The following is a 24,109-nucleotide window of genomic DNA, read 5'->3' on the forward strand; positions in this document are numbered from 1 at the left end:
CCTCCCTAGCATGATTTGCTCGACCTCTTCCGCCATGGTTGTGAGTCTCTTCTTCTTGATGGTTTTCCATGTTTTCTTCAATATTTGGTTCAAAGTATTCCTCAAAGTGTTCCTCCTTTTCTTTAGCACCAACTACACGTTTTTCTCTTGCCTCCCTCCTTAGTCTAAGGAAGGTTCTCTCAAGTTCAGAATCAAAGGAAGTTGAAGCCCCGCTTCTTCTCCCTGTCATACAACCAACAAGTACAAGCAAAGAGAATAGGTGCAGAAAGTATATCTGTCAGAATTACTGTTAGTGTGAGTGATACAATATATCAAACAGTTAGTAGGTTAGTGAGATGAATGGTAAATAACAAAGAAAAAGTAGGGGGAAGGGAAGAAATTAACTAAAACAGGAAGTAAATGACTCAAACAGAAAATTAAATCAAACAAAAATAAATGCTCAATCTAGTTATCCTCCAATCTAATCATTGTTGATGCACAATCAATCCCCAGCAACGGCGCCATAAACTTGATGCACGGAAAACTTAACTCTTAACAAATTTCCTTCGGCAAGTGTACCGAATTTGTCGTCAAGTAAAAACTCACAATAGAGTGAGGTCAAATCCCACAAGGATTGATTGATCAAGAAACTTTAATTAGAGGAATGTTCTAGTTGAGCGAATCCAGGATTTGAGTTTAGAATTGCAGAAAATAAAATGGCGGGAAGGTAAATGACAGAAAAAGTAAATGCTAGAATTAAAGAACTAAAAGTAAATTACTGAAGTAAATTGCAGAATTGTAAATGGGAATGGGGGAATTGCTCATAAGAGTAAATAACAGAAATTAAAGAGAATGGGTAAGATCAGAAATGGGGAGTTCATTGGGCTTAGGATATGTTGCATTTTCCAGATCAATTTCATTTTCATTTCTTCCTCAATCAATGCACTCATTGATCTCCTTGGCAATCTTAAGTGATTGAATTACAATTTCTTGTAATCTAATCTCTCAAATCTTGATCAATAGCCAATTCCTTGGTCAATTGCTCATGAGAAGAGATGAAGTATGGTTACTGATTATACCACATGCATTTCCCAAATCAAGTGTTGAGAGGATTATAGTCACATATCCATCCAATCCCAATTTGGTCCAGCATGAGAAAGCATTTCTAGCTTGATCTCTTCATTCCTCTTTCAAGGTTCAGAAGAGATCCAAGTATGAATAGCTTCTTTTCCAAGATAACTACCCAATTGGATGAAGATCGAAAGCTTTCAAGTAAAATCAAGAGAAAAGATAGAAGAAAAATAATGAAAACTAGTATTGATCCATCAAATTACAACAGAGCTCTCTAACCCAATGAAAGGGGTTTAGTTGTTCATAGCTCTGGAAAATGAAAACAAAGATGGAGAATACATGATGAAAACTAGAAGTGCAGAGAAAGTAAATACAGAGAGTAATTCTATGCCTAGAGGCTCCCTATATTTTCCAACTCCCCTAATTAATTCAAAGCTACTCCTATATATACTACTCTTCTACTCTTCTAGTTGGTTCTTCAAGTCTTGGGTCTGGGCCTTTGGATCTTGAGTTTGAAGCAGTTATCTTCTTCATTGGGCTTGGCTTTACTTGCAGAGAGAAAGTGTGAAGTGGGCAGAGACTTTTGCTCAGGACGTTAGTGGTGTTAACGTTCAGTGAAAATATGGGTTCGAGAACATTAGTGACATTCAAATTTTTCACTAACGTTCCTTACCCAAGTAAGAGCCACGTTAACCTCAACGTTAGTGGCACAAACGTTGCCACTAACGTTGCCTCTTTGTCCTTCGCGCACGGTATTGGGACTCAACTTTCCCAATAACGTTGAGAAGCCTCCCCCTTCCTTACGTTAGAGTCCACGTTAACTTAGTTAACGTGGCTCTTTTAACGTAGGCTTGCCAACCTTCGAGAACGTTAGTGACACTTAACATTGTCACTAACGTTCCAATGTGCCCCTTAGCTCCCACGTTAGAGTCCACGTTAACTAGGTTAACGTGGCTTCTAACATGGCCATGCTAGCCATCTCCAACGTTAGTGACAAAGTTGAGTGTCACTAACATTGGCTGAACATTCCCTTATCCATGTTAGCTTCCACGTTAACTAAGTTAACATGGGAGTTAACGTGGCTCATGGTGGCATGTGTGGGCTCCTTCCAACGTTAGTGACAATGTTGGGTGTCACTAACGTTGGCGTCACCTCCCTTCTTTCACGTTAACTTCCACGTTAACTAAGTTAACGTGGGAGTTAACGTGGCTCATTGGGGCTTGTATGGGTTCCTTCCAATGTTAGTGACAATGTTTAGTGTCACTAACGTTGTCGACCACCTTGTTTACTCACGTTAGCTTCCACGTTAACTAGGTTAACGTGGGAGTTAACGTGGCCTAGTGTGACTTGGCCAACGTTAGTGATAATGTTGAATATCACTAACGTTTGGCTTCCCCCCTTTCTTCTTAACGTTAGAGGCCACGTTAACTAAGTTAACGTGGTGACTAACGTGCCCACTCATGAGCTTGGTCCAACGTTAGTGATAATGTTAAGTGTCACTAACGTTGGCTCCATTTCCTTTCTTCCACGTTAGAGTTCACGTTAACTTAGTTAACGTGAGTCTTAACGTGGGAAATGATGGCTTCGAGAGCGTTATTGGCAATCACTTTTCTCATTAACTTTGCAAGTTACTCCCATTCCACGTTAGTGTAACTAACGTAGCCACTAATGTGGTTCTTCTTTGCTTCCTTTGTCTTGAAATCAAGCAATAAAGTGCATCAAAGTTCTAGTCCAAGTCATGGGAAATACAACATCCAATTTGTCCTTAAATTCATGCAAAATCCTCATGAAATCATGTAAAGTGCACAATGTATGCTTGAATCAAGATGTAAGTGAATATCTACCCAAAACTAGCTTATTTCCTAAGGAAATGCATGAAACTACCCTAAAAACAGTAAAGAAAAGGTCAGTGAAACTGGCCAAAATGCCCTGGCATCAGTAGGCTGAACTCACGTCGACCACGATGTAGTCTATTTTGAGTGTTCTGGATTGGTTTCCTTTTTCGAAGGTTGTGTGTAGCGGGACATATCCCAGTGGTTGCACTAGAGTGTCTCCCAGTCTGAATAGGCTGTTTGGATATGCTTTGAGTTCTTTGTCTTCCTGGCCGAGCTTGTCGAAGGCAATTTTGAATAAGATGTCGGCGGAGCTCCCTTGGTCTATCAGTGTGCGGTGGAGATTTGCATTTGCCAGCATAATGGTGATGACCATGGGATCGTCGTGTCCTGAGATGATGCCAGATGCATCTTCCTTGGTAAATGTAATTGCGGGGATGTCGGGTGCTTCCTCCTTTCCTTCGACATGATATACTTCTTTGAGATATCTTTTGCGAGATGATTTAGAGATTCCTCCTCCTGCAAATCCTCTGTGTATCATATGGACATGTCTTTCTGGTGTACAAGGTGATCACTTGGTTCTTCCAACCTCCTCGTCTCTTCTTTTTCTTTGCTCATCGTCCCGGGTGGCCAGATACCGATCTAGTTTTCCTTCTCTCACTAATTTTTCTATGACATTTTTTAAGTCAAAGCATTCGTTGGTGGAGTGCCCACAGACTCGATGTTATTCACAATATTCATTCCGGTTTCCTCCTCCTCTTTTGCCTTTGAGTGGTCGAGCTGGGGGTATTTTTTATGTGTGGCAGACTTCTTTGTAAACATCCACCAGGGACACCCTAAGAGGGGTGTAATTATGATATTCTTTAATTTTTCCCCTTGTCGATCTTCCTTCTTTTTGGACTCTTTGTCTTTGTCTCGGTAGGTGAATCCAGCTTTTGAGGTTTCTCCTAGTCGAGAATTTTCTTCCATGTTGATGTATTTCTCCGCTCGTTCTTGCACTTCATCCAAAGATGTAGGGTACTTCTTTGATATAGATTGGCTAAAAGGTCCCTCTCTTAGGACATTGATGAGGCCCATGATGGCGGCCTCTGTTGGTAGGCTTTGTATGTCTAGGCATGTTTTGTTGAATCTTTCCATGTAGTTGCGAAGGCTTTCCCGATCTCCTTGCTTGATTCCTAATAGGCTGGGGGTGTGCTTAGTCTTATCTTTTTGGATGGAGAATCTGGCCAGGAACTTTTTGGCTAAGTCATCGAAGCTTGAGATGGACTTCGGAGGTAGGTTGTCAAACCATCTGATTGCTGTCTTTGTGAGAGTCGTTGGAAAAGCTTTGCAGTGAACTGTATCCGAGGTGTCGGTGAGGTACATTCTACTTCTGAAATTGCTGAGATGATGGTTGGGATCTGTAGTTGGTGCACGAATTGTGAATCACACTTTTCACAACGCGTACCACTAACCAGCAAGTGCACTGGGTCGTCCAAGTAATACCTTACGTGAGTAAGGGTCGAATCCCACGGAGATTGTTGGTTTGAAGCAATCTATGGTTATCTTGTAAATCTTAGTCAGGAAGTCAATTATGTTTATCAGTTGAATTGTGAATAACCAAGAGAGCATAAATTAAAGGTTACTTGTTGTGCAGTAAAGGAGAATATGTTGGAGTTTTGGAGATGCTTTGTCTTCTGAATCTCTGCTTTCCTCTGTCTTCTAATTCACGCACGCACGTCCTCCCATGGCAAGCTGTGTGTTGGTGGATCACCGTTGTCAATGGCTACCTTCCATCCTTCCTGTGAAAACTACGCTCACGCGCTTTGTCACAGCACGGCTAATCACCGGTTGGTTCTCGATCCGGTTGGAATAGGATTTACTATCCTTTTGCGTCTGTCACTAACGCCCAGCCTTCAGGAGTTTGAAGCTCGTCACAGTCATTCAATCATTGAATCTTACTCGGAATACCACAGACAAGGTTTAGACTTTCCGGATTCTCATGAAAGCCGCCATCAGTTCTAGCTTATACCACGGAGATTCTGATTAAGGAATCTAAGAGATACTCATTCAGTCGGATATAGAACGGAGGTGGTTGTCAGGCACACGTTCATGGTTTGAGGAAGGTGATGAATGTCACGAATCATCACCTTCATCACAGTTAAGCGCGAATGAACATCTTAGATAGGAACAAGGGTGTTTGAATGGAAAACAGAAATACTTGCATTAATTCATTGAGACACAGCAGAGCTCCTCACCCCCAACAATGGGCTTTAGAGACTCATGCCGTCAGAGAATACAAAGTTTAGATCTAAAATGTCATGAGATACAAAATAAGTCTCTAAAAGTTGTTTAAATACTAAACTAGTAGCCTAGGGTTACAAAATATGAGTAGACTATGATGGATGATGCAGAGATCCACTTCTGGGGCCCACTTGGTGTGTGCTGGGCTGAGACTTAAGCAATCCACGTGCAGAGGCCATTTGTGGAGTTGAACGCCAGTTTTTATGCCAGTTTGGGCGTTCAACTCCAGCTTTTGATACTTTTCTGGCGCTGGACGCCAGAATTGGGCAGAGAACTGGCGTTGAACGCCAGTTTACGTCGTCTATCCTTGTGCAAAGTATGGACTATTATATATTGCTGGAAAGCCCTGGATGTCTACTTTCCAACTCAATTGGAAGCACGCCATTTCGAGTTCTGTAGCTCCAGAAAATCCACTTTGAGTGCAGGGAGGTCAGAATCCAACAGCATCAGCAGTCCTTTTTCAGCCTGAATCAGATTTTTGCTCAGCTCCTTCAATTTCAGCCAGAAAAATACCTGAAATTACAGAGAAACACACAACTCATAGTAAAGTCCAGAAATATGAATTTTTCCTAAAAACTAATAAAAATAGACTAAAAACTAACTAAAACATACTCAAAACTATATGAAATTATCCCCAAAAAGCGTATAAAATATCCGCTCATCACAATACCAAACTTAAACTGTTGCTTGTCCTCAAGCAACTAGACAAATAAAATAGAAGACTAATAGGTTGAGAAGCAATAATATCTCAGATTCTAATTAGATGAGCGGGGCTAGTAGCTTTTTGCTTCTGAACAGTTTTGGCATCTCACTTTATCCATTGAAGCTCAGAGTGATTGGCATCTATAGGGACTCAGAATTCAGATAGTGTTATTGATTCTCTTAGTTCAGTGTGATGATTCTTGAACACAGCTTCTTTATGAGTCTTGGCCGTGGCCCTAAGCACTTTGTTTTCCGGTATTACTACCGGATACATAAATGCCACAGACACATAACTGGGTGAACCTTTTCAGATTGTGACTTAGCTTTGCTAAAGTCCCCAATTAGAGGTGTCCAGAGTTCTTAAGCACACTCTTCTTTTTTGCTTTGGACCTTGACTTTAACCGCTCAGTCTCAAGTTTTCACTTGACACCTGCACGCCACAAGCACATGGTTAGGGACAGCTTGGTTTAGCCGCTTAGACCAGGATTTTATTCCTTTTTGGCCCTCCTATCCACTGATGCTCAAAGCCTTGGGATCCTTTTTATTACCCTTGCCTTTTGGTTTTAAGGGCTTTGGCTTTTTGCTCTTGCCTTTTGGTTTTAAGAGCTTTGGCTTTTTCTGCTTGCTTTCTCTTTTTTTTTTTCTGCAAGCTTTGTTCTTTGCTGCTTTTTCTTGCTTCAAGAATCATTTTTATGATTTTTCAGATTCTCAATAACATGTCTCATGTTCATCATTCTTTCAAGAGCCAACATATTTAACAGTCTTAAACAACAAATTCAAAAGATATATGCACTGTTCAAGCATTCATTCAGAAGACAGAAAGCATTGCCACCACATTTAACTAATTAGAATTTCTCTTATTAAAACTCGAAATTTTATTGCTTCTTATTCAAAAGATCTACTACTTTATTCATGTTTGCTGATGATGAGAAAAATAAACTATAGCTTAATTGGAGATAAAATCAAAATAGATACTAATTACTACTATATGACTCCTAAGGTAAAATTAAAATAAGAACAGTTATCACAGAGTTAAGGCTAAGATTAGAACTCAACAACCTTGAGGTTTGGGAAGTGGATGTTCCTCTAGTCTGTGAGGTGCTTGGTCCTTCAAGAGAGAATTTCTGGCGCTTCAGTTCCTTTAAATCACGCCCTTGCTCCTCTTGGAGTGGGTTGTTTTTCTGTAGGGGCCATGATCTTAGTGATCACGGATAAGCACACCAAACTTAGAGCTTTGCTTGTCCTCAAGCAAAAGAAAAAGAAGGAGATGGGTAGAAGGAGAGCTCCTCCCCACCATCCTGGCGTTTGAACGCCCAAACACTGCTTGTTTTGGGCGTTCAGCGCCCAAATGCTGATCTCCTGGGCGTTCAGCGCCCATCTGCTGCCATTCCTGGCGTTCAACGCCCAGTGGGTGGCCATTTCTGGCGTTGAACGCCCAATTTGCTACCATTCTGGCGTTCAGCGCCCAGTGGATGCCCATTTTGGGCGCTGAACGCCCAAAATGCCCCTTTTCTGGCGTTTTCTTGCCATTGAGCTCCCTATCTCTATTTTGTGTGCAATTTCCTTCTGTAACCCTGCAAACTTATGCAATTGATTCTTTACCTTAGTGTCAGTGAACTTTATATAAACAAATAAAAAAGAAAAATAGGGCAAAATGCTTAGAGGATTAATGCCCCATGGCTGGGTTGCCTCCCAGCAAGCGCTTCTTTATTGTCTTTAGCTGGACCTTGCTGAGCTTTTAATCTAGCTTCAGCCTTGAGCATTCTTGCTCAATGTTGCCTTCAAGATAATGCTTGATTCTCTGTCCATTGACAATGAACTTCTTATCAGAATCAATATCTTGAAGCTCCACATAACCATATGGTGACACACTTGTAATCACGTATGGTCCCCTCCACCGGGATTTCAGTTTCCCGGGGAATAGCCTGAGTCTAGAGTTAAACAACAGGACCTTTTGTCCTGGTTCAAAGATTCTAGATGACAGCTTTCTGTCATGCCATTTTTTTTATTTTTCTTTATAAAGCTTGGCATTTTCGAAAGCTGTGAATCTGAATTCCTCTAGCTCATTTAGCTGGAGCAATCGTTTTTGTCCTGCTAATTTGGCATCTAAGTTTAGGAATCTGGTTGCCCAGTAGGCCTTATGTTCCAGTTCCACGGGCAAGTGGCACGCCTTACCATACACGAGTTGGTATGGAGAGGTCCCTATAGGGGTCTTGAATGCTGTTCTGTAAGCCCACAGAGCATCATCCAAGCTCCTTGCCCAATCCTTTCTACGGGTATTTACTGTCCGTTCCACGATTCTCTTTAATTCTCTGTTAGAGACTTCAGCTTGCCCATTGGTTTGTGGATGATATGGGGTGGCCACTTTGTGGCGAATTCCATACCGAACCATGGCAGAGTAAAGCTGTTTATTGCAGAAGTGAGTGCCCCCATCACTGATTAACACTCTAGGGACACCAAACCTGCTAAAGATATGTTTCTGGAGGAACTTCAGCACTGTTTTAGTATCATTAGTGGGAGTGGCAATAGCCTCAACCCATTTTGATACATAGTCAACTGCCACCAGAATATAAGTGTTTGAGTATGATGGTGGGAAAGGTCCCATGAAGTCAATTCCCCATACATCAAACAACTCTATTTCCAAGATTCCTTGTTGAGGCATGGCGTAACCATGAGGCAGATTACCAGCTCTTTGGCAACTGTCACAATTACGTACAAACTCTCGGGAATCTTTATAGAGTGTGGGCCAATAGAAGCCACATTGGAGGACCTTGGTGGCTGTTCGCTCACCTCCGAAATGGCCTCCATATTGAGATCCATGGCAATGCCATAGGATTCTCTGTGCTTCCTCTCTGGGGACACACCTACGGATGATTCCGTCTGCACATCTCTTAAAGAGATAGGGTTCATCCCACAAGTAGTACTTTGCATCAGTAACTAATTTTTTCTTTTGTATTCGATTGTACTCTTTGGGTATGAACCTTGCAGCTTTATAGTTTGCAATATCGGCAAACCATGGTGCTTCCTGAATGGCAAATAGATGCTCATCAGGGAACGTCTCAGAGATCTCAAGAAAGGGGAGGGACGTCCCTTCCACTGGCTCTATCCGGGATAGATGATCAGCTAGTTGGTTCTCTGTCCCTTTTCTGTCTCTTATTTATATATCAAACTCTTGCAGAAGCAATACCCATCTAATGAGCCTGGGTTTTGAATCCTGCTTTGTGAGTAGATACTTAAGAGCAGCATGGTCAGTGTACACAATCACCTTTGATCCTACTAAGTAGGATCTGAACTTGTCAATGGCGTAAACCACTGCAAGTAATTCCTTTTTTGTGGTTGTGTAATTTTTCTGGGCATCATTTAAAACGCGACTGGCATAATAAATGACATGCAGAAGCTTGTCATGCCTTTGTCCCAATACTGCACCAATGGCATGATCACTGGCATCACACATTAACTCAAATGGCAATGTCCAGTCTGGTGCAGAAATGACTGGTGCTGTGACCAGCTTAGCTTTCAGCGTTTCAAACGCCTGCAGGCATGCTGTGTCAAACACAAATGGCGTGTCAGCAGCTAGCAGGTTGCTTAGAGGTTTTGCGATTTTTGAAAAATCCTTTATGAACCTCCTATAGAATCCTGCATGCCCCAGAAAGCTTCTGATTGCCTTAACATTGGCAGGTGGTGGTAATTTTTCAATTACCTCTATTTTTGCTTGATCCACCTCTATTCCCTTGTTTGAGATTTTATGCCCAAGAACAATTCCTTCAGTCACCATGAAGTGACACTTTTCCCAGTTTAAAACTAGGTTGGTTTCTTGGCATCTTTTCAGAACAAGTTTCAGGTGATCAAGACAGGAGCTGAATGAGTCTCCATATACTGAGAAGTCATCCATGAAGACTTCCAGAAATTTTTCCACCATGTCAGAGAAAATAGAGAGCATGCATCTGTAGAAGGTTGCAGGCGCATTACATAGCCCAAATGGCATCCTTCTATAAGCAAACACTCCAGATGGACATGTGAATGCTGTTTTCTCTTAATCCTAGGGATCCACTACAATCTGGTTATAGCCTGAGTAGCCATCCAAAAAGCAGTAATAATCATGACCTGCTAGTCTCTCTAGCATCTGGTCTATGAATGGTAAAGGAAAATGATCCTTTCTGGTGGCTGTATTGAGCCTTCTGTAGTCAATACACATGCGCCACCCTGTAACTGTTCTTGTGGGAACCAGTTCATTTTTTTCATTATGAATCACTGTCATGACTCCCTTTTTTGGGATGACTTGAACAGGGCTCACCCAGGGGCTATCAGAAATAGGATAAATAATCCCAGCCTCTAGTAACTTGGTGACCTCTTTCTGCACCACTTCCTTTATGGCTGGATTTAGCCGCCTCTGTGGTTGAACCATTGGTTTGGCATTATCCTCCAATAGGATTTTGTGCATGCATCTAGCTGGGCTTATGCCCTTAAGGTCACCTATGGACCACCCAAGAGCTGTCTTGTGTGTCCTTAGCACTTGAATAAGTGCTTCCTCTTCCTGTGAATTTAAAGTAGAGCTTATGATCACTGGAAAAGTGTCACCTTCTCCCAGAAATGCATATTTCAAGGATGGTGGTAGTGGCTTGAGCTCGGGTTTAGGAGGTTTTTCCTCTTTCAGAAGAAAGTTCAGAGGCTCTTTCATGTCCTCTGAATCCTCCAAATCAGGCTGAACATCTTTAAAGATGTCTTCCAACTCTGATTCGAGACTCTCAGCCATGTTGATCTCTTCTACCAAAGAGTCAATGAGATCAACTTTCATGCAGTCTGTTGATGTGTCTGGATGCTGCATGGCTTTGACAGCGTTCAACTTGAACTCATCATCATTGACTCTCAGGGTTATTTCCCCCTGCTAGACGTCAATGAGGGATCGTCCAGTTGCTAGGAAGGGTCTTCCTAGAATGAGAGTAGCACTCTTGTGCTCCTCCATTTCCAGCACAACAAAGTCAGTGGGAAAGGCGAATGGCCCAACTCTGACAATCATGTCCTCAATCACGCCTGATGGGTATTTAGTGGAACCATCAACAAGTTGGAGACATATCCGGGTTGGTTTAACTTCTTCAGTTAAGCCAAGCTTCCTGATAGTGGATGCAGGAATTAGGCTGATGCTTGCCCCAAGATCGCATAAAGCTGTCTTGGTGCAATCACCTTCCAATATGCATGGTATCAGAAAACTCCCAGGGTCTTTAAGCTTTTCAGGAAAGCTTTTCAGAATGACTGCACTGCATTCTTCAGTGAGGAGAACTCTTTCTGTTTCTCTCCACTCCTTTTTATGACTCAAGATCTCTTTCATGAACTTGGCATAAGAAGGTATTTGCTCAAGTGCCTCTGCAAATGGAATCTTTATTTCAAGAGTCCTTAGATAATCTGCAAAGCGAGCAAATTGCTTATCCTGCTCCTCTTTCCGGAGTTTTTGAGGATAAGGTATCTTGGCTTTATATTCCTCAACCTTAGTGGTTAAAGAAGCCTTTTTAGAGGGGTTGTTATCAGCACTTGTGTGTGTCTGATCCCTCACTGGCATTTGAGTGCCAGAGTCAGAGGCTGGAGTGACGTTAGACGCCAGCTCACTGTCTGTTCCTGGCGCCTGAACGCCAGAAATGTGCCCATTTTGGGCGTTCAACGCTGGATTCTGCCCCATTTGGGCGTTCAACACCAGATTCTTGCCCATTTCTGGCGTTGAGCGCCAATCCTGCCTTGTTTCTGGCGCTGAACGCCAGTTTTGGGCATGGTCTGGGCGTTCAGCGCCAGCCTTCCACCCATTCTCTGGCGTTTTAGTGCCAGAATTATTTTTCCCTGGGCTCTTACTGTCCTCAGGGTAATCTTTGGTGGGTCGCTCATTTCTTGAATTTTTGATGCCTTGAGGTGGGGTATTTAATGTTTTCCCACTTCTTAATTGAACTGCTTGGCATTCTTCTGCTATTTGCTTTGATAGCTGCTGCTTTGTTTGCTTAAACTGTTCGTCCATATGTATATTAGCTATCTTTGTCTCCTGTAACCTGTCTTTGAATTCAGCTAGCTGTTTTGTTAGAAAATCTAATTGCTGATTGAATTCAGCAGCTTGTTTTACAGTACTGAATTCAGCAGTTACTGTTTTAACCTCTTCATTCATGGAAGGGTTGCTGCTTAGATACAGATGCTGATTCCTGGCAACTGTATCAATGAGCTCTTGAGCTTCTTCAATTCTCTTTCTCATATGGATAGATCCACCAGCTGAGTAATCTAAAGACATCTGAGCTCCTTCTGCAAGCCCATAGTAGGAGATGTCTAACTGAACCCACTCTGAAAACATTTCAGAGGGGCATTTTCGTAGCATCTCTCTGTATCTCTCCCAGACATCATAAAGAGATTCATTATCTCCTTGTTTAAAGCCTTGGATGTCCAGCCTTAGCTGTGTCATCCTTTTTGGAGGGAAATATTGATTCAGGAATTTTTCTGTCAGCTGTTTCCATGTTCTTATGCTGGCCTTAGGTTGGTTATTTAACCACCTCATGGCTTGATCTTTTACAGCAAATGGAAACAGTAATAGTCTGTAGACATCCTGATCTATTTCCTTATCATGTACTGTGTCAGCAATTTGTAAAAATTGTGCCAGAAACTCTGTAGGTTCTTCCTGTGGAAGACCAGAATACTGGCAACTTTGCTGCACCATGATAATGAGCTGAGGATTCAACTCAAAGCTACTGACTCCAATGGAGGGTATGCAGATGCTACTCCCATATGAAGCAGTAGAGGGGTTAGAATATGACCCCAGAGTCCTCCTGGACTGATCATTTCCACTTATGTCCATGATGGATCTATGGATATAACTTGGACTGATTTACCTTTTTATTTATTTTATTTATAAGAAGTAAATACTTAAATAAAATAAAATAACTAAAAAGAATTTGAATTTTGAAGTTAAATATTTTTTTTTCGTTTATATAAAAAAAAAGAAATTAATTAGTTAATAAAAAAGAAATTTTTGAAAAAGAGGGAAGATATTTTCGAAATTTAGAGAGAGGGAGAGTTAGTTAGGTAGTTTTGAAAAAGTTAAGAAACAAACAAAAAGTTAGTTAGTTAGTTGAAACAAATTTTGAAAAGATAAGAAGTTAGGAAGTTAGAAGAGATATTTTGAAAAGATATTTTTTTTTTTTGAATTTAGTGAGGAGAGAGAAAAACAATAAGATAGTACAAGATTTAAAATTTTTAGATCTAATGCTCCTTGTTTTCGAAAAATTTGGAGGGAAAACACCAAGGAACACCAAACTTAAAAATTTTTAAGATCAAGACACAAGGAAAACTCAAGAACACTTTGAAGACTCACAAGAACACAAGAACATGAAGGAAGAACACCAAACTTAAAATTTTTAGAAAACCAAACCAAAATTTTCAAAATTCAAAGGGAAATCAACAAGAAAACACCAAACTTAAAGTTTGGCACAGGATTTAATAGAAAAATTATTTTTGAAAAAGGTTTTTTAAAAAAAAAAATTATGATAGCCAATTATCATGAACATAAACACCACGTTCTAAATAACTGAGCTATAAGTTTAAAGTATTTTAACAAGGGATAAATAATAAAAGACTCTAAACCAAAAAAAAGAAAGATTTTTCCTAATCTAAGCAACAAAATAATCCGTCAGATGTTCAAACACGAACAATCCCCGGCAACGGCGCCAAAAACTTGGTGCACGAATTGTGAATCACACTTTTCACAACGCGTACCACTAACCAGCAAGTGCACTGGGTCGTCCAAGTAATACCTTACGTGAGTAAGGGTCGAATCCCACGGAGATTGTTGGTTTGAAGCAATCTATGGTTATCTTGTAAATCTTAGTCAGGAAGTCAATTATGTTTATCAGTTGAATTGTGAATAACCAAGAGAGCATAAATTAAAGGTTACTTGTTGTGCAGTAAAGGAGAATATGTTGGAGTTTTGGAGATGCTTTGTCTTCTGAATCTCTGCTTTCCTCTGTCTTCTAATTCACGCACGCACGTCCTCCTATGGCAAGCTGTGTGTTGGTGGATCACCGTTGTCAATGGCTACCTTCCATCCTTCCAGTGAAAACTACGCTCACGCGCTCTGTCACAGCACGGCTAATCACTGGTTGGTTCTCGATCCGGTTGGAATAGGATTTACTATCCTTTTGCGTCTGTCACTAACGCCCAGCCTTCAGGAGTTTGAAGCTCGTCACAGTCATTCAATCATTGAATCCTACTCGGAATACCACAGACAAGGTTTAGACTTTCCGGATTCTCATGAATGCCGCCATCAGTTCTAGCTTATACCACGGAGATTCTGATTAAGGAATCTAAGAGATACTCATTCAATCGGATATAGAACGGAGGTGGTTGTCAGGCACACGTTCATGGTTTGAGGAAGGTGATGAATGTCACGAATCATCACCTTCATCACAGTTAAGCGCGAATGAACATCTTAGATAGGAACAAGCGTGTTTGAATGGAAAACAGAAATACTTGCATTAATTCATTGAGACACAGCAGAGCTCCTCACCCCCAACAATGGGGTTTAGAGACTCATGCCGTCAAAGAATACAAAGTTTAGATCTAAAATGTCATGAGATACAAAATAAGTCTCTAAAAGTTGTTTAAATACTAAACTAGTAGCCTAGGGTTACAAAATATGAGTAGACTATGATGGATGATGCAGAGATCCACTTCTGGGGCCCACTTGGTGTGTGCTGGGCTGAGACTTAAGCAATCCACGTGCAGAGGCCATTTGTGGAGTTGAACGCCAGTTTTTATGCCAGTTTGGGCGTTCAACTCCAGCTTTTGATCCTTTTCTGGCGCTGGACGCCAGAACTGGGCAGAGAACTGGCGTTGAACGCCAGTTTACGTCATCTATCCTTGTGCAAAGTATGGACTATTATATATGGCTGGAAAGCCCTGGATGTCTACTTTCCAACGCAATTGAAAGCACGCCATTTCTAGTTCTGTAGCTCCAGAAAATCCACTTTGAGTGCAGGGAGGTCAGAATCCAACAGCATCAGCAGTCCTTTTTCAGCCTGAATCAGATTTTTGCTCAGCTCCTTCAATTTCAGCCAGAAAAATACCTGAAATTACAGAAAAACATACAACTCATAGTAAAGTCCAGAAATATGAATTTTTCCTAAAAACTAATAAAAATAGACTAAAAACTAACTAAAACATACTCAAAACTATATGAAATTATCCCCAAAAAGCGTATAAAATATCCGCTCATCAGTAGTGCCATCGTACAAAGTCATATCTGGAAGTTTGAAGTCCTTAGGGATTTTGGTTTTCATGATTTCCCTAGTGAATGGATCTTGATCCTTGCGAGAGTTATCCTCAGGGGTGGACCGAGTAGCTTTGGCATTGAGATCGGTTTCGAGTTTTAGAAGTTTATCTTCTAATTCTCGGCGTCGCCTTACCTCTCTTTGTAGATCCATCCCAATTTCTTGTTGGTACTGGGTTTCTTTTTCAAGTTTCTTTAAACGATCTTGAAGCGCTTCTATCACTCCCGGATTTGATGAGTTTTTGTCCCCGTTAGATTCCGGGGTATCTTTCAGCGTATTGCCCGCGTTTTTGTGTGGTGTTCTATCCTCTAGATCTGAATCGTGGTCGTTGTCATGGTCGTCCGCCATGGTGATGGGATGACTTCCAAGGTCCCCAACAACGGCGCCAATGTTCCGAGGGTTACTTGAAACTGTAGGTCGATCTCGGACGAGATCTTCTGTGCTGGTCGGAGATGATGTGTCCGGCTGTTGAGTGGCGGCCGGAGCTGTCGTGTCCGACGTGTTGATCTAGCTGCACTGCTGATCCCTTGTCACCGGAGGGTAGGGGGTACCTGCAAGGGACTCCAATGCTTAAGTTAGCAAGGGTATTAGCAGGTTTTTATGTAGAATCAGAGTATGAGTTATACCTGGGTGCTCCAGTGTATTTATAATAGTGTGGAGTGACCTTCTTTAGATAAGATAAGTTAGTTATTTTATCTTTATCTTATCTTATCTTTGAGTGAGGTCAGCTTATCTTCAAGGGAACCTCCCTTCTCTCTGTAGGCTTGGGATGCCTTTGGATTTGGGTCGTATTCCTTAAGTTGGGCCCCTTTTTGGGCTTTCCTGTCGATTTGACCGAGCTCTTTGAGAAGAGGTCGGATAGCCTGACCTGAAGAGGTCGGTCGCTTTGTTACTGAACATCCCGGATCGGATATCTCGACCCAGGGTGTGAACAGGAGGTGAGTATGGTCTTAGATTTTTGCCCCTTATAGTGATCTTTCTTCTTGTCTTCTCATGAATGAGCTCCACATGCTCTAGAGACAGGATATGACTCACTGTATGTGGTATGACTGGTTTCTTAGTGAAGACAACTCTTATTCCAGGTGAGAGGCCTTCAGTTGGGACTTTCTTGTCCCTCCAGCCTTTAGGTACTTTCTGCCTAGTACCTTTGTTCTTAGAACTTGTTGATGGCTGCCCAATACCAAACTTAAAATTGATGTTTGGGGGCTCTGCAAAGCTCTGTACAGAAAGAGAGGGTTGGAACACTAGGTATTACACCATTGTCTCAGAATCGGGATTCGACATCTTGATCAAGATGTAGTCCTCCCCTAGTTGGAAAACCATTTCTCCCTTTGCCACATTAACCATGGCTTTTGCAGTTGATGAGTGGATATTTTATACGCTTTTTGGCATCACTTTCATATAGTTTTTAGTAGTTTTTATTGAGTTTTTATTAAGTTTTTATAGGTTTTAGTGTTAAATTCACATTTTTGGATTCTACTATGAGTTTTTGTGTTTTTGTACAATTTTAGGTATTTGCTGGCTGAAATTAAGGAGCTGAAGCAGAAGTTAGATTCAGAGACAGAGAAAGCACTGCAGATGCAATCCGGATCTGACCTCCTTGCAGTTGGAAGAGCTTTTCTGGAGCTATGGTGGGTGCAAAAATTTGATCAATTAAGAAATCAATATAAGAAATACGTTGCGAGTATAGCTCTTAACCAGCAAAAATTTGCCTCGTCAATTTAGAAAGGTTGTCACAAAATTAGAATAAAAATACTGGGAGTATGAGTCCCAGGTCGTCTCCCAACAAGTTGACAAAAAGGGTGCTATCTTATTAATCAGGAGTTTTCCGAGAAATTTGAGAGTTGAATGACAGAAAATAAATAATTGTAAATTAAAAGGAAATTATATATTCTAATTAAAAAGCCTTGACTGGGAAATGATTAATTAGAAGTTCCATCCTTGTTGGAATTCTCTCAAGTGTAGTGTAAAGAGGTTGTTATTTTCACTTAGTTAACCCTTACTAAATAAAGGAAAGCCAAGTGATTGAGCTAACTCTTATTCGCAAATCCTAGTCCTCTCCCTTGAGAAGGTCTAGCGTTTGTAAATACAGAATTAGCCAACAACTTCCAATTTAACTGATCACTTGAGCATTCCAACTCAAGTGTCTCCTTTTAATCAACCCCCATGTCAAGTTGGAAATCTACTCCATTGACATGAGAATTACTTGCATAGATTTAAATAAGGAATAAAAGGAAGACATGATAAACAATAACTACAATTTAATTAAAAGTAAAAGTAATCCATTGCATTAATAAATTCTAAAGATAATCCAATTGTAACTCTAAACAAGAATTAAGAATATAGAATAATAAAAGAGTAAGAAAACAAACTAGAATAGTATCTTCAATGGAGGTAATGACTCTTCAATATCCAAAGCAAAAGCAATAAACTATGAAACTATGAATGTAAAGAAAACCTAGAGGAAGAGTAATTTTCTCTCTAGATTCTGATCTAAAAACTAAAACTATACTAATGAGAATGTGTCTTGAGTCTCTGCTTGTTCCCTAGCTCTAGTATGTGTTTTTGGGCCGAAAATTGGGTCAAAACTCGGCCCGAAATTGCCCCCAGCATTTTCTGTTAATTCTGCAGATTGCACATGTCACGCGTACGCGTCGCTGGTCGTCTTGGTGTGTCACGCGTACGCGTCAAGCACGCGCACGCGTCTTCTAGCAGAACTCCAATCCACGCGTACGCGTCAGCCACGCGCACGCGACACTGCAAATTTTTCCATGTCGCTCGCACGCGTGAGCCATGCGTGCGCGTCGATGCTCGCTGGTTATCTCCTTAGTTTCTTGTGTTCCTTCCATTTTTGCAAGCCTCCTCTCCATTCTCTAAGCCATTCCTGCCCTATAAAGCCTGAAACACTTAATACATGGATCACGGCATCGAATGGTATAAAGGAGAATTAAAATACACAAATTAAAGACTTCTAAGAAGCAAGTTTTCAACCATAGAACAAAACTATGAAGGAATTATAAAATCATGCAAATCATATGAATAAGTGAGTAAAGACTTGATAAAAACCACTCAAATGAGCACAAGATAAACCATAAAATAGTGGTTTATCAACCTCCCCACACTTAAACATTAGCATGTCCTCATGCTTAGCTCAAGGAGATAAAATAAATGAGTAGCGAAAAGTAAGACTCATGCAATGCAATGCAACCTATGTATGAATGCAACTACATGCTAAGATGATTCTGTCTACTTGGTTAAAAATAAATAGGTTATTCAAGACAAACATAAATCAAATTTCACTAATTCAAATTATACAATAAAAGACAAGTAAACTTGTAAGAAGACAGCTCATGAAAGCAGGGAACATAGAATCAAGCATTGAACCCTCACTGATGGTGTATGTGCATTCTAATCACTCAAGTGTATAGGGTAATCCACTCTAGTCTTCTCTAGTCATGCTTTCTAAACTTTGTTCTTCACCTAACCAATCAACAAGTATTTAATGTATCAATGCAAATATCATGAGGTCTTTTCAAGGTTGTAATGGGGCTAAGGTAAAAGTGAGGGTATATATATGGCTAAGTGAGCTATAAATTGAATCCTTGATCAACCTAAGCTTTCACCTATACATACACACTCTATATAACTTCTAAATTCATGCCTATCTACCAAAAAATTCCCACTTTTGCATTACATACACATACATCAACCCTTCTTTTAATTTGTATCACCTATGCATTGATCTTTTCATTAACTTAACATTGGAGTAATTTTTTCCCCTTATTCATTTATTTATTTATTTATTTGAATTTTTTTAAATGTAAACATAATTTATCAATGCACATGGATTTTTAATTTTTCTGGTCTTACATGAGTAGGTACCCAAATTCCTAATATTTTATCATGAGTAGAAACATAACATATTCCCTTATTAACCCATGTTCCCATAGTTTTTCCCACACTTAGTTGATACACAATCTCTATCTTAAGCTAACCAAAGATTCAATTTGGGGTGATTAATTTGTTTTTCCGCTTAAGGCTAGTGATGTGGTAAAATATAGAACAAAGGGGATAAAAAGGCTCAAATTGGCTAACAAAGGTGATTTAAAAGGGTAGACTTATTTGGAATAAGTGAGCAAAAACAATTAATGGCCTCAATCATATGCATACATATAACACATTAAACATTGGACATATAGGATGGAACAAAATAAAAATTATAATCATAGAGAAGAAAACACACAAGAATGAAATATTATGGTTAAATAGTGTAACCATGTAATTAAGCTCAAATCTCATAGGTTGTGTGTTCTTTGCTATAATTTATGTTCCAATTTACAGTTTTCAAACAAATTTAACACAAAATTTTAATTTAAATTAGTGAAATTTTTTCTTTTCAAAAATAGGGTTGATAAACTCCGATTTTGTGGTTTATCTTGTGCTTATTTTGGGAGATTTTATCACCTTTTCTCATATTTATTCAATGAAATAGCATGGTTTTGCAATTCTCCCTTGATTTGTTCTTAAATGTGAAAACATGTTTTTTAAGCCTTAATTTTGCCAATTTTAACTCACTTTAATTCCATTCTATGCCTTGATGTGTTTGTTGAGTGATTTTAGGTTCATAAGGCAAGTATTGGATGGAAGAAGTGAGGAGAAAAGCATGTAAATTGGGAGAACTCATGAAGAAATGAAGGAACCGTAAAGCTGTCAAGCCCGACCTCTTCGCACTCAATCGACCATAACTTGAGCTACAGAGGTCCAAATGAGGCGGTTCTAGTTGCGTTGGAAAGCTAACATTTGGGACTTAGAAATGATATAAAATTTGCCATATGTTGCCTGATGCATAGGGGCGCGCATGCGCCATGTACGCGCGCGCCGATGGAGCACGTGGGTCCACTAAAGAGAAATCGTGGCCAGTGATTTCTGAAGCATTTTGGGCCCAATCCAACTCATTTCTGATGCTATTGAACCCAAGGATTGAAGGGAGAATGAACCAAGAAGTCATAGTTTAGTTTTCATCATGTTTTAGGGTAGAATTCTAGAGAGAGAAGCTCTCTCTTCTCTCTAGAATTTAGGGTAGTTTAGGTTTAATTTTCTCAAATCCAATTTTTAATTCTTGTTTTGATTTAGTTTCTCCTTTTAATTTCTTGTTGTTACATCTCTACTCTTCTAGTTTTACTTGTCATTTCCTTTATTTTGTTGCTTTTATGTTCATGAATCTTGTTGGATCTTGTTTACATTTAATGAAATTTAATGTTTGATGTTATTTTAATTGTTGATTTGAGTTGTGATTTACTTTCCTTGCAATTGTTAGTTGTTTGATTTTATTATTTCTTGCACATTTACCATGCTTTCCTTTTATGCCTTCCAAGTGTTTGACAAAATTCTTGGAAGGATGTTAGAGTAGATTTTTAGCATTCTTGGCTTGGAAAGAGTAATTAGGCAATCTTGAGTCATGAAAACCCAACTCATGTTGGTGATCTAGAGTTGTTAGCTAATATTGTTTCCATTGACGCTAATCTTTTGCTAATTTAATTAGTAAGTTGATTAGGACTTTTGGATTGAGATTAGCTAGTCTTGTTAGACTTTCTCAAATGGAAGATAATATGATACTTTCTTCCAATGTTGGAGATGATGTAATAAGATAAATTCTTGTTTATTATTGTGGTATGATTGATTAATCTTGTTTGACTTTCTCCCTATGTGAAGATGACATGATACCTTCTTCCGTTTGTTGGAGTTGACTAAATAAGGCGAATTAATCATTATATGACTAGGATAGAAAGCCTATGATCTCAACACTTGCCATGAATGTCTCTCTTTATTACTTGCTTTCTTTAGTTACTTGTTTGATTTACTTTTCTTGTCATTTATTTTGCTACCCCTCTTATCAACCAAAAACTCCCTTTACCCCTTCATAGCCAATAATTATTCAATTCATTGCAATTCCTTGTGAGACGATCCGGAGTCTAAATACTTCGGTTAATTCTTAATTGGGGTTTGTTAATTGTGACAACCAAAATTTTTGATGTGGGAATTGTTTGTTGGTTTGGAGCTATGCTTACAACGAAGTAATTCTTTCTATAAGAAGAAAATCTAGACCATCGAGCAAAACTCATTCATCAAAATGGCGCCATTGCCGGGGAGTTGCAATGGTGTTATATTATTGGCTATTGTATATATGTGAATATGTTTGACTTTTGCTTATTTGTTAGTTTTTGTTAGCTTTAGGACTTTGTTGCTTATTTTTTGTTAGTTTTTGTTTTTGTTTGCTACTATGAATTCTCATCACTTTGGCTATGAGTTTGGTTCAAATTATGTTGTAGGGAATGGAAGCTACAATGAGGATGTGCATCAAGGATGGAACAATCAAAGATGGGAGGAGCCTCAAAGGATTGATCAACCTTCTTGGCAACCACAACCTCCGGTTTCTTATGGGTATAATTCTAATCCTAATGCATGTCAATCTAATGGATGTGGTGACCCTTATTGTGATTGTCAACAACCACCACCACATGCCTATGAACCACCCCCTCAACATGACTTTGAACCACCTTACTCACAAGCCCCCTATCACCAAACACCTCATTATGACCCCAACCCTTATCCATTATACCAACCACCTTATGAACCATATGAACCACACATGGAACCACCACCATTCCAACACAATTACTCTCAAGAACCACCTCCATATACACCATCTCCATACCCTTACCAAAATGAACCACCTTCCAACTATAATGCCTTTCCCTCAAACAATGAACCCTCTCTTCCACCACCGCCCTTCGATGAAGCCTCCATGTTGGAATTGAGAGATCTTGAATCTCATATCTTAAGGCAACAAGAGGAGGATGAAAAGAAGTTTAGAGAGCTAGGAGCCAAGATGGTTATCCTAGTGGAAGCCGTTAGCAATATGGCCTCCTCCCGACTAAGCCTAAGCAACCAAGGCACTCCCATTGACAAATGTGGAGAAGCAATTAAGGAGCCTAGTGAGGGAGCGAGTTTAGAGCTTCAAGGTGAAGAAGAGGAGTTGAAGCAAGGAGTGCAACAAGAGGAGGAAGTTAAGATAATTGAGCCGGAAGAAGTGGTTGAAGCCTTTGAAGAGGTTGACCAAGAGATGGATTCAATCATTGAAGAATTCTTATGTACAATTGAATCCTCTCCAATTGGGTTTGACATGGAGATCAAAGAAGAAGATGCACAACCTCTCATGCCTTTGGTGAGCAATGAAGAAGAAAATGAAGTGGAAGCAAGCCACCAAGAGGAAGAGGTTGAAGTTGAAGAAGCTTGTGAAGAGGTGGAGGGTAGTCAAGAAAGAGCACAAGGGCGTAGACCTCGCATTGGCTAAGTGTGGGGAGGTCCCCCTTCCTAAGTCACCATCATCCAACACAACATTCAAGTGGGTAAAATTCTTCACACTTATTTATTTTTCAACCAAGTAGAACATGCATGCAAATACTTATTACTATGCAATCTACCCTATCTTAAACAAAAGAAAAATAAATAATTTATTGGTATTAAGAAAGAGAATTTACCTCCGAAAGTCAAGTACTGACTGACCTCCCCACACTTAAAGCTTGGCACCATCCTCGGTGCCATCAGTCAAGAACAAAAGGGGGCTAGTAACAGCATCTCCACAGTCACGATTGTCATGGCTCCCTGTGCTAGTAGATGAAGTGGAGTCCGGAGTGTCTGGTTCTTCTTCAGGTGGGTGGTTGCCAACAATCAGCTCCTTGAGGTATGTAAATTGGCGCTTGTTACGACGCTCCATTCGCTTTGCCTGCCGGTCTAGTCGGTCTAACCTCTGAATTATCTGTAGTAGTAGCTGATTTGTTGAAGGTTCTTGTGATGTGGAAGGAGAAGGGATATCTTTCGCCAGTTCTATGGTACGGTTGATAGTGGCTGCTGGAGGTCTGATGTACTTCCCGTTGGGGACGTACTGATCATCCCGTGGAATCATGGCCTTGGTGTCTCCAGCTCTATAGGAAACTCTGGCTGCTGAGACTAGATCTGAAACCAAGGCGGAAAAAGGTAGGTTGCTCGCAATTTGTACGTGTCCCATGGCATTTCGGATGTGCCTTGGCAAGTTGAGAGGTTGGTCTGTAAGGATACACCAGAGTAGAACAGCCATATCTGCAATGAAGGAGGACTCGTAAGTGCTCAGAAAGACGTAATGGGACATAATCTGTGCCCATACTCGAGCCTCCAAGGTGAGTGCTGAAGCCAAAATGCCCTTAGGTTGGGATCGATTGTATCCATAGATCCATCTGTTGCCAGGTTGTGCTATAACTCTGAGAACGGCGTCCCAGTCAAATTGGTATGTCTGGCGCTTGAAAGAGGCTTCTTGGAATTCGTCCAATCCTTCTGAAGCAGGGGGAAGATCTAAAGCTCGCTGAATGGCTTCTTCAATTATGGGGACTTTTTTCTGACGGACATAGATAGACTGCAGGGTTGGCATGTGAAAATTGGAGTAGAATTCGACTACCCATGAAAGATTGACCTGCCGTGGCTGTCTCCGTAAGAATCCCCATTGTCTGCATTCAATTCAGGGCTCAACAAAATCAACAATGTGGGTCAGGAGGATGAGGACGTGCTCATTGTTGTAGTTCCTCTCAGCCAGAATGGGGAACATCTGCTCACAGTAGCGGTTAGCGAACTGCGCAGTGTCCTTTGCTGGAAAGGCTTTCTCTTTTTCATCAACCTTGATGATCATCTTGACTCGCTTTGTTGAGGGCTTTACTGATGTTGAAGATGGTTCCGTAGCTAGTGCTCATTTTGTTCCTTTCCTTACCGGTGGTTTGGGAGTAGCTTTCTCTTTACCCTTCTTGGTGGCCATCCTGAAAAGGAAAAAGGAAAGTAATATTTAAAGCTAAGGGTTAGAGCAAGGAAGGGACGGTACAAGTGATAATCAATGCCAAGGTAAAGAAGGATGTCGTTAACACATGG

This window comes from Arachis hypogaea, chromosome 12, assembly GCF_003086295.3.
Source record: "Arachis hypogaea cultivar Tifrunner chromosome 12, arahy.Tifrunner.gnm2.J5K5, whole genome shotgun sequence".
Lineage (NCBI taxonomy): Eukaryota > Viridiplantae > Streptophyta > Magnoliopsida > Fabales > Fabaceae > Arachis > Arachis hypogaea.